The following is a 10,124-nucleotide window of genomic DNA, read 5'->3' on the forward strand; positions in this document are numbered from 1 at the left end:
ACGTCTTCCGTCTTCACGGAAGACCTTCCAATGATTCTACTGTTTATTATTATTATTATCACTCTTATTTTTCCCCCAAAATTTTGTGCAGGCGATTTCTCGTAAACTATTCAGTGGATTTCAATGAAACGTTCAGGAATTATGCGTCATTATATGAACTTTCTTCGTCAGAAGGAAAATTTGGAATACCCATCTTCGGTTCCAAGATATTGACAGTTTTCTGATTTTTAAATGGATTTCTGTCCCCCTTTTTTTCAAAAATGGCTGAAGATATTAACTGGAGACTTAGAGATGATAGATGATGACTTTTAGGTATGCGAAATTACCTTTTTGTGCGTCGTTAGTACTTCCGGTTGCTACTGGAAGCGAAATTAAAAAGTCTGCATTTTCTAACGTTTTTGTTTATCAATATTTTTCATTTCTTTTTGAAAAGCGAATTGAGTTCCTTCTTAAAAAGCTAAATATATAATTTGTTTCAATATTGGTTAACCTCAACTCTAGATATTAAGTAAACATCCTTATCTGAAGTCTGAAGCGTGTCCAAAATGGCGGCTGTCTCCGTCAACTCTGCCATTTCGCAAGTTGGGGTTGGAGGCAGCTGAGCGTTTGATTAAATGTAACTAATATAAGGATAACTGAAATGTAAAAGACTACTTGGATTGTCACGTAATAGTTACGTTGTAACTCTGTGTCAAACTAAACTTTATTGCCGTTTCACTGCTTTATTTTTACTTGGCTAGATACGATTGGTGAAGTGTAGAATGATTTAAATATGCTTTCTAAACCTCGAAATGAAATATAAGCGATAAGAACGTTCTATTCTTTTATTTCATTGAAGCAATCACACCTACTTAATATAACATTACAAATAAAAGACGCGAATATTTACTCTCGGCGTTTGGCGCAACATTATAAACAGTGACCCGCCTTTTATAAATCTAAGACAGATGTACTGATGTAGAAGTATAAACAAGTAAAGTTAGAGTAGAGGTCTAAAAAACGTAATGGATAGCTTGTTGGATTTTCACGCTGGTCACCCAGGTTCAGTTATTTTTTTTATCCACTTTTCAGCTCGATTTTACGTGGTTATTTTCCAGAATCGGACGGAAGACCTCTCGTTGCTCGCAACTAGATCGTATCTAGTAATATAATTATTTCTTAATTTCATTGTCAGGTGAACATCTTTTTCTTGAATGGTTGGAAGATTGAAAAAGGTCCGTGTCCTACGTGTACAGCAGCAGATAAAGGATCAGATGTTACAGAAAGAAGAAAGCTATTAATACAACAGAAACATAATCAAGAAATGTTTGGGAAATGGGAAGCCGAAGTTTACGATCAGACCATGACTGCATTATTTATTGATAAAACAAGAACAGTTAATGATGTTTCTAAAGACGTAGTTCTTATTGTGGGTGAAAAAGATGGATGGGAATTGATAGGTTCCGAGATATCTCTTGATTTTAATTTATTACGCGAGGAATTTGACATCATGTAAGTTTCAATTCAGTAAGAGTTATATGAAATAAATCTGAAAATCATATGCCATCAACTCTTTGATGTATTAATATTTAGTTTAACGTGAGAAATATTGTAAAATTAACACTCAAGATTTATCACAGTTAACGTGGTTATGAAGTCATATAAATATTGGTAAATAAAAAATAGATATATATATATTACTTTTATATATGATAAATTGATTCCTTGACACTGTTATATAACTTCTTTCATAGGCTTAATAGCTCTTTAGATGTCTCAATGACACTTCTACCTGTAAATCGTTACATCAACCTTCAGGTAAAGGTAGAATCAGGAATTAGAAATGACACACACAGACCAAACAGAAGTCCAATTGTTCTTGTGAAACCTTTATATAGGTAAATATTTCAATATTCTTTATCTCATTAACATGCATGCATTGGGTACATGGCACAATTAGATTTAATAAACAATATAAAATGGCTTTCTGAATTTAAAAAGAAGGTACCTTTTTTTACATTTTAAAAATCAGTTTGCTAAACGTAGAAACTATTGAGAAAGCAGATTATTTCCTTTTTTTAAATTAAGGCAGTAATTAAAAAAAAATTACTCTGAAACCGAGACAGGCTACAGAGAGATAAGTTATTGTTAAAGGAATATCAACACTCTCTTTGGAAATGATGAAAAAGAAAAATATAGAGTTGGTCCAAAGAGATTATACTTATGTGAAAGCTTTCATACATAGAACAGATCCCATATAATTCATTCCAAAACACTCTCTGAGATAGGGTGGGGTCACAATAAAGCATCATCAAATATTATACAATTATGGATTCTTTTGGTGTTGAATATGGTTTGTTATTAACCAGAAAAATATTCATATCGACCGAGGTGAAGCCGAGGTCAATATAAATATTTTTTCTGGTGAATAACAAACCATATTCAACACCAAAAGAGTCCATAATTGTTTTAGTATATACTAGTAGTCCAAATTTGAATAAATAAAACACTGAAGGCTGAATGATGACACCATTTTCATTTACGAAATTCTGTCGTTAAAAAAAAAATGTCCAGATTACAGTTTGTCTTCTCCGTGTTTTCTTTTCCGAGTCTCGCTGTGTAAAACGTCCAAATGATTAAATTTAATCCTGCAATAGGTTTGTATATTTTCCCTGCGTAGAAACTCAGGTCGTTTTGGCCGTTACATCTATTGTTTACAGTTTGATGTATTGATTGTGACCTCACAATGCAGCTGCACGCTCATTGACCCTCCGGAGAATACGGCCTCAAATCCAGTGAATATGTAGTGTTGTGAACTGTTTGCGCTTGTAAAGATTAAATAGGAAATATAAATAGACTATATAATAATTAGAATAATGACAGTTAAAATCCATAGCATTTTTTTTTTCTAAAAGACAACAAAATAAGGAAGAAAAATTTTTCAAAGCTATAAATAGCCTTTTTTTCAATCTCATGAATCATTTTAACAAAATGGAAACTTGACGAAATAAGGATTTTTATGGAAATACCAGAAGTGGAGAAATTCCCTCCTTTATTGAGTGGTCAAACCCACCTCATATACTGATCAGGTGAATTGAATTTGGGGCAAATTAGTAATTAAGCGTTTTATATAAAACAAATGTTTGGGGAAAGAATTTCAATCGGGGCAAGGCAAGCTACATCCTAAGTTCTGAAAACAATTTCCTTGTATGCAAATTAGGAAAATTACATGTATTGTTGACTTTTGGGTCAAAATCGAGGAAATAAAATTCATAATGAATGAATACGGGACAAAAGAATTTTTTTTGCAGCAATGTTGTGTTTATCAGATTGATAGTGAAAGATTCCCTTATTTTTTTTTATTCAAGTTACATTATATATGACCAAAAAGGCCGAATATTAGGCCACTATATCTTGTTATTCAAAAGGGAATAAAGAGGAGGAAGAAATTTGTTTTTTAAATTTTACTCTAAATTGGATAGCCAAAGTTACTCATATGAGTGTTTGGGATCAACGACTTAAATGTTGTTTTTTTTAAAACTCAGTTTAGAGATAGGGAAGATACACACGATACATCTTACTTCCGTTGACAATGATGGAGATGCAATACGCTGTGAGAAATCGTTGTATTGGGAATCTTCAGGCTTCGGAGAATTTGTAAAGAATTTAACAACGCAAAATCTGTTGTCCCTTAATCGAATGGTGTGTATTACTGCAATTATTTTAAACGTGTAATTTTTAACGTTTTTTTACCGTGAATTCTAGAGATTTTTCTTGCAAATAGTCTTAGACTAATGTGGAAAGAAATCATGTAAAATATATGTAAAATCTTTCTTAATTCATATTTTTTTATTTTTTGACTTTTCTTCAAGACATGTGTTATGAGGATTAATGTCAGTCAAAGCTATTTTCATGAGAATGACACATTCGGTGTAGCAGTCACGGTAAAAGATTACGGTACACATCCGTTATCAATTCAGAGTACAATACTGGTGCCGCATATTCCATATATCAACGTTATTGGAAGGGTTGTGGCATTGGTACGTTTAACAATAACAGGAAAATTCATTTTCATTTCATAACGACGTGAAATTGTCTACCTTTCTTGTAGCAGAAATGCAACAAATGATAATATTTTGAGAGTAATAACTATTTTGCAAAACTCAATCTAATACTTAAGACTACAGCATACACTATATCACAATTTAGGGTACAGGGCTAATACTTCAAATCTCTTACTCTTGGAAGTTATATCTTAAACTAAAAAAAGGAATTTATAAAAATCGTACGAATCACTTATTAGGTTATTTCCTAAATACATAAATAAAAAAAACGAGGGTGTAAATACTTCATGCAAACTTTTTTTGAAGATGTATTTCAAAATAACTGGGAAAACAGACCCACCTGAAATTATACCACCAACTCCAAGAAATGACCAGGAGTATACCATTTATGTTGGGGGAGATTTGCACGTCGATGTATACGCCAAAGCATCAGCTGGCAGGTCAAGTTTTTAAATGTCTTAAAATTTTCTCGATTAATCACTTTTTAATGTATAACCCCCCATTTTTAAACATTATTTTAATTTTAGGCATATAGTGCGATTTGATTTCCTTCGACCAGATGGAAAACCTGTCAATCAAACGAGCATTCTACCTGCACCTAATATCAGTAGTAATGCTGTATTTATATCAATATCCTGGTCTCCTACAGAACTAGAAAAAGGTCATCATATTTTATGTGCAAATGCTGAAGATAACAAAGGGTAAAGCAAAACATAGTTGAATAAATATTAGTTAAAAGCATAGGACTCAGCCTGTTTAAGATAACTTTTATTTATTAGTGAACACAAATCATTATACATGCAGTACATTATAGATGGAGATTGCAATTGAACATTATTAAATAATATTTAATTTCTTTATGAAAAAGCAAAGAAAATAACAATGTTAAAGAAATTGAATGTAAATATAGAAATATGGTTTTCATAAATATACATAAATTGATATGAAAAATATAAAAAATACCAGTCCCTTTTTTCTTTATTTTTATAGGATAATGACTGTGGACTTGCACTGCTTTCGCATCGTGGTCAAAGGTTTGTGCATTTTCAAAAAATATCACAGAGAGTTTTTATTTTTATTTTATAGAAATAGCCTCAAATTGGTTATACTGGGTAGTAAAAAAAGAAATTACTATAGTAGAATGAAATAGAAAAACGAAATTATAGGTCTGAAGCTGTTAAGGGTTGTCAACACTCCATGACTTGTATGAAATTCATGGCCCTGGATTCAGGGGTTCAAGTGCTAGGGCGGGGCTAAATAAGTAGGTAGTGAAAATGCATTATTTCTTTGAAAATCTTCTTCTCTGCTCCTAGGTATTAAATAAACTAAGTGCATAGTTATGGTGAGCAAGAGTGCCTCTACCAAAATTGTGAATTTTATGGCCCCAGGGTCAAGGGCTCTGGTGTAAGGGTGGGGCTCCATAGATTATATAGTGAAAATACATGAATTCTTTGAAAATCTTCTTCTCTGCTCCTGGGTAATAAATAAACTAACTAAGTGCATAGTTATGATGAGCAAGAGTGCATCTACCAAAATTATGAATTTTATGGCCCCAGAGTCAGGGGTTCTGGTGTAAGGGTGGGGCTCCATAGATTATATAGTGAAAATACATAAATTCTTTGAAAATCTTTTTCTCTGCTCCTGGGTATTAAATAAACTAACCAAGTGCATAGTTATGATGAGCAAGAGTGCCTCTACCAAAATTGTGAATTTTATGGCCCGAGGGTCAGGGGTTCTGGTGTTAGGGTGGGGCTCTATAGATTATATAGTGAAAATACATGAATTCTTTGAAAATCTTCTTCTCTGCTCCTAGGAATTAAACAAACTAACTAAGTACATAGTTATGATGAGCAAGAATGCCTCTACCAAAATTGTGAATTTTATAGCCCCAGGGTCAGGTGTTCTGGTGTTAGGGCGGGGCTCTATTGATTATATAGTGAAAACGCAGTACAGTTAAGGTGCGCAATGGAAATATCGACAAAATATTGTATTTAAAAATGTATTTGTAATCGGGATGGCGATCATTTTAAGTACATTATTTATATCGGATAATTGTAATTATGATTAGTAACTACATATCGAGGACGATTATATTTTATATTTAATCTAGTCACGTGATACGACAGTCACGCGATTTTAGCACATTGACTTGCAGTATTGATGTTACATATAAATATCACTAGTGCAAGGGCATAACCAAGTTAAATTTCCAAGTTTAGTATATAAATATTTTCAACACGCATTCTAGTTTCTAAAAAGTGCTGCGATCCTATCTAAATTCTGCAATTTCATTGTTAAAATTATATTTGTGTGACCGAATGCTATATTTTTTATGGTCAGCGGCATGAAATATTGAATCAGATATAATTAAATCATTTTTAAGATTTCATCAGGATCGCAGCACTTTTCAGATACCTTGATAGTTCTAGAGTTGAAATGTAAAAGCTTACGTTGATCCATAGAGTGTATGCCCTTGCACTAGATCGATTTATTAAGACCCCCCACATTACCCTCCGATGTACTTGCATACAAATATACGACAGTGTCAATTAAATACGTAATGTACAGAAACTATATTAATAAAATAGTGAAGAAGACATTAAATTCAAGTTGTTGGCTTATAGCATATCTGTAAATAATATTTTATTTAATTAGAGATTACATATTTTGTTGAGAAAATATTACTTGATCTGTCTCTCACTGCATACAAACTACGTCACGTTGTAAGAAATGACGTCATATTGACAAGTGTATTGCGATCAGTGACTCGTTTATAACTTGTTATGTGGGATTTAACTAACGACAAAACAGCATGCTATAGTAAGTTTTTATGTAGTTTGATGATTTCTTACTGGTTAGATTAGCTTATCAACTCATTTTGTGGTATTTTAAAGAAATATTGTATGACGTATATTGTGTATGATGTCATAGTCAAGTTTTCCCATACAAATTAGGCTTCGCCTCCTTTTTGTAACCTTAACTGTGCTGCGAATACATGAATTCTTTGAAATTTTCTTCTCTGCTCCAGGGTATTAAGCAGATGAACTACCTATATAGTTATGATGGACAAGGGCCCTAATCGTCCAGAATTGTGAATTTCAAGGCCCCAGGGTCAGGGGTACCATAGATGGGGGGGGGGTGGCTGTACTTATATACTAAAAATGAATGAATGGTTTGAAATCTTCTCTTTGGTATTAATCAAATATCAAGGCCTAAGGGTCAGGGGTTCATGTGTGGTAGGGGCACTACTGATTATTGCTGAATATTACTGATTAGTTGAAATGCATTTTTGTTCCCCTACCCTGCGTATGGGAATTAAGTAAACAAACTAAGCAACTGGTAAGTGTATTGTTATGATGATCAATGGTGCATCTTTCAAAATTGTGAATGCCATAGCATCTGGCTTAAGACATGAATCAAATTCAATCACTGGAAAGTTGTTGCATAATGTTCAGGTGACCTATAAGGCCCATGGGCCTCTTGTTTGAATGTAGAATGTTTAAAAATGAATCTAGTCTTTTCATTTTCCTTTCAAAGCAGATGAAACACATGTTGTTTGTAACTTATTTTAGCTATTCTTATTCTGCATTCAATGGTGGTAAGAAAAAAAAGCGTCTCTTTTTAAAGAAGAAGAATCTGTAAAGCTATCAATTAAAAACCCCTTTTGTTCATTAGTTTAATTAGAAGCCAACGGCTTTTTAAACTCGTATTTCAAGCATAAAGTAGCATCCATAAGTCAAATTTTAAATATTATAATTACCACTTGCGTTATATATCAAATAAAAGCTTATGAAATATCATTAAAGAAAAAAATGTCATTTTGAGATTTTCTGGTCAAGCGTTGCTACAAAAATAGATTGCAAAATGTAATGGTATTGTTCTTGGGTGTGACCACGTTTCTGAAGTTAGAAGAAGGTTATGAAGATAACGAAAAGTATTCAATATCAAAGTCCATAAAACAATACAAAACAGGAGCAGAGCAAACACGGACATCCAAAACATCACAGGTGGGATCAGGTGCCATGGAGGAGTGAGCATCCTCTGCAAATCAGTTTCACCCGCCATGTGCTCCTTGTCATGATCGGGGAATAACTGAAAAATCCGTCGTCAATTCAGTGTATAAATAATGGACTAACAATTAGTATGAAAAACGTCAGTCAGCATTTGTCTCAATGATAAATTGTATTTGCTGACAACCATCATCGTGTATCGACCATAGAACCTACGAAGTGTTGACTTTAAACAAGACTGTTGATATTCTTGTTTTATCACCTTACATGTACCTCGTTTTAGAAAATTTTCATAGGAAGAGCATGCTCTTGAGTATCGAATCAACTGAGATATATAGACTCCGTATGCAGGGTTAGGGTTAGTATGCAGGTGATAAAGGTATATTGCTGCATAAGTAAGGGAAGTTGACGATAGAAAAGTAAGTGATCACGTTTATCATTGGGCTTGCCATTAACGTCTTTTTCATGTAAAATATCCAAGTAATAAGCAGATGTGTCAGACTCAGTAAATATTTTGTATCATTGAGACAAGAACGTAAATATAAGATATAAAAAAATCTTTTCTGTCACCCAGAATCATAATCATTAATGTTTGATTGCATCAAACACCTAGATTGACCTGAATCCTTAGAAAGTGAGTCTTAATCCCGTTTAATTAATTGGAACATTACGTTATATATAACGTTATGCTTATAAAAAGACATAAACAAATCCAATCAAAAATATTATCACAAATTGATTTAAAACCAGTAAAAATACTTAATTATATGAATTGGTGAGAATTATACCATATCATAGCAATTAAGAACCTACAAAAAACATCATTTACTAGATTATATCTTATTAAATAGTGTCAGATTTTCGCTCACTCACAAGAAAAACAGAAAAAAAACTTGACACGATACACTGCGACAACCTTTAATTTAGTCTTCAGGAAAGAAGTTAATTTTTTATGGATTTTAATAATGAAATTTTGGAAATTGCCAACTCTTATAATTACCTAGGATTATATTTAAACTATGTAACTGTAAATCCAATGTTACGCGAAGGAAATAAGCTGAAGAAGAAGGTCTATTCGATATAGACTGTAATATTCAGAATTTTAATACAACATCGAAACCCCACGTCAACTTCTTTCTTCATATGTCGTATGTTTTTTTTGTATGGAAGCTGAGTTACAGTATTTATAGAGAGTTAAAGTAAAATCCACTTATCATACAATTTAAGGAAACTAAAACTCATGAAATTTTGGTGTAAGGGTGCGTATCATTACCGCTATATTTTCGAAATTTTCATAACCGTTACATAGTCATTACCCATACAAAAAACTACATTACCGCTACATTCAAAAGAAGAAATCACCGCTACATTACTTCTTGCATCAGTCTTCGGGGAAATCCGTTGTCAGTTTAGTGTATAAATAATGGAGTAACAATTAGTATGAAAAACGTCAGTCCCCATTTGACTCAATGATAAATTGTATTGACTGAAAAGGTCATTGTATCGACCATAGGATTTACGAAATGGTGACTTTAAAGGAGACTAAGGATATTCTTTTTTCATCAACTTCTTTGTCAATAATTTACCTCGTTTTAGAAATTGTTCATAGGAAGAGCATGCTCTTGTGTATCGAATCAACTGAGATATATGGACTCTGTATGAAGGTGATGAAGGTACATTATTGCATTAGTAATAAGATTCGTCTTAAAAACGATAAAACAAAATTCAAAATATTTTTTTTTCCATTTTTCAGAAAATACATTTCGACCAACAACTGCCGAAAAAGTAAGCCGTTTAATACAAAAAATTGAAAGCATTGGTACCAGGAGGTTGGTCATTTATAGATATCTATCTATCTTCTATCTATCTATCTATCTATCTATCTATCTGTCTGTCTGTCTGTATATATATATATATATATATATATATATATATATATATATATATATATATATATATATATATATATATATATATATATATATATATATATATATATATATCTGTCTATCTATCTATCTATCTATCTATATATATATATATATATAAAGCACTAAAATGACCAACGACA

The 10,124-nt window shown here is 32.2% G+C and overlaps 1 long non-coding RNA gene across 1 annotated transcript; it reads left to right on the forward strand.

Annotated features, from left to right (window-relative positions):
• Window positions 1-3,942: 3,942 nt before the first annotated feature.
• LOC134241592 (uncharacterized) lies at window positions 3,943-4,645 on the forward strand. The gene is made up of 3 exons (XR_009986689.1): window positions 3,943-4,019; window positions 4,350-4,483; window positions 4,571-4,645. It is a non-coding gene; the product is annotated as an uncharacterized LOC134241592 (long non-coding RNA).
• Window positions 4,646-10,124: the final 5,479 nt, after the last annotated feature.

This window comes from Saccostrea cucullata, unplaced genomic scaffold (assembly GCF_032062105.1).
Source record: "Saccostrea cucullata isolate Sc308-1 unplaced genomic scaffold, CSIRO_AGI_Scuc_v1 ctg2888, whole genome shotgun sequence".
Classification (NCBI taxonomy): Eukaryota; Metazoa; Mollusca; class Bivalvia; order Ostreida; family Ostreidae; genus Saccostrea; species Saccostrea cuccullata.